The sequence below is a fragment of the Otolemur garnettii genome, unplaced genomic scaffold (assembly GCF_000181295.1).
Source record: "Otolemur garnettii isolate 467f Iridium unplaced genomic scaffold, OtoGar3 scaffold00013, whole genome shotgun sequence".
NCBI lineage: Eukaryota > Metazoa > Chordata > Mammalia > Primates > Galagidae > Otolemur > Otolemur garnettii.
The window spans coordinates 29,487,612-29,489,506 of NW_003852408.1; the positions used below are offsets into that span (position 1 = coordinate 29,487,612).

General features: G+C 35.9%; 1 protein-coding gene across 1 annotated transcript in view; it reads left to right on the forward strand.

Annotated features, from left to right (window-relative positions):
* Positions 1-1,895, forward strand: part of C2CD6 (C2 calcium dependent domain containing 6) — a 222,050-nt gene that overhangs the window by 70,054 nt on the left and 150,101 nt on the right.

Below are 1,895 nucleotides of genomic sequence, written 5' to 3' on the forward strand. Positions count from 1 at the left end.
AATGAGAATGTGGAGAATATTTTCTAAAATTTTATAAATAATCTATTTTTCTATAGTATTCTATATAGTATCTATTTTTCTATAGAAAATACTAGCATTTTTCAATGGACTAAACGTAGTCTATGAAGAAGAAAGAATGTTTTTTGTTTCTTTGTGGTTGTTTTTTTTTTTTTGCTGAACAACTAGGACACAGAGTTACTTCCAACTAAGCAGCAGCAGGCCAGAGTAAATTTGGGAGAAACTATTGGAAGCACAGCACGGTTTGAGACAATTATTAAATACCTAGGTAGCACTGTTGAGTATATAATTGCCCATATGAGTCTAGGGTTATAACAATGGCCAGGAGTGAAAACAGAAATCTGAGACACATTAGCATACAGCTGCTTTGAGACCACCAAGGAGTAAAATAGTAGTATAAATAAATAAAATAAATTTTATTATTTTATAAATAAATACATGTAGCTACAATTTACCATTTTCCCTATGTATGGCAACTTTACAGTGATATTTGATAATTAAAATTTTGTTCCCTCTTCCTGCACTTTATCTTCTTTTGAGCTATAGAGAGAGGTCTTAGTTCCAAAGGGAGGAATGCTTCCACAAGGAGACACTGAATTGGAAGGTAGGAATGCCACCTTGCCACTTTGCATTCCTTATGTCTCTGAATCAACAGGCAAAGACAGGAATTACTGCACTGGCTGGGTAATTGATCCTGACCACCAAGGAGAAATTGAACTGTTACTCCACAATGGACTTAAGGGAGAGTGTGTCTAGAATATAGGAAATGCTTTAGGGCAGTGGTTCTCCACCTTCCTAATGCTGCAGCCCCTTTAATATAGTTCCTGTGGGTCATGACCCACAGGTTGAGAACTGGTGCTGTAGGACATCTCTTAAAATTACCATGCCTTATGATTAAGGTTTAAATGGAAAATTAGAAAAACCCAAGTAAGGCAGATCTTCTCATACCCTAGACACTTAAGGAATGAAGGTTTGTATCATGTCACCGGGTGAGGTTAATGCTGAAAGCAAAGGAAATACAGAATAGGGTGGTGGGAGAAGATAGTTATAAATATAAGCTATGACCAGTTTCAGAAACAAGGACTGTAATTAGGAGTATTTTCTCCTTATTTGTTATGAATATATTCATGTATCTGTACATACATGCAGAGATTTTTGTTTTCTTCACTTTCTTATCCCCTTATGTTAACATAAGATATACTGACTTTATATCATAGTATTTAAGTATTGTTAACTTTACAACATAGTATTTACATTAGAGATAGTAAGGAGAAGAGTAAACATTGAAGAACTTTATCCTTTTCTGGGAAAGCAGTGTGGTTGTGTGCAAGATAGTTGTATCACGTTAGGTGGAAATGGTGAGTTCTGTTTTGGACATGTTGAGTTTAATGTACTTATCACTATGCATAGCAAGGAATGGTGTTTAAGAATATTAACTTTATAGTCAAATAGAATGTGTTCAAATAGTAGCTCTGCCATTTGCCAGCTATAAGACCTTGGGAGGAGTGGTTTAGTCCTTTAACCCTAGCTTTCTTATATTTAAACTGGGATCTAATAATTCTCATTCTATAGGTTTGCTGTGAAAAGTGAATGGGATAATGAACACAGTGCCTAGAACAAAATGTATTCCAAAGAATTACTAGATTTAAAAAAATGAAATACTTATGAGATAGAGATTTGATTCTAAAAGTTGGGAGAAAGGTCTGCCTTAATACTTTCTACTTAGCTGGGCACAGTGGCTCACACCTATAATCCTAGCATTCTGGGAAGCTGAGGCAAGCAGGTTGCCTGAGCTCGAGAGTTCGAGACCAGCCTGAGCAAGGGCGAGACTCCCTCACTACTAAAAATGGAAAAATTAACCAGGCAATATGGCAGGC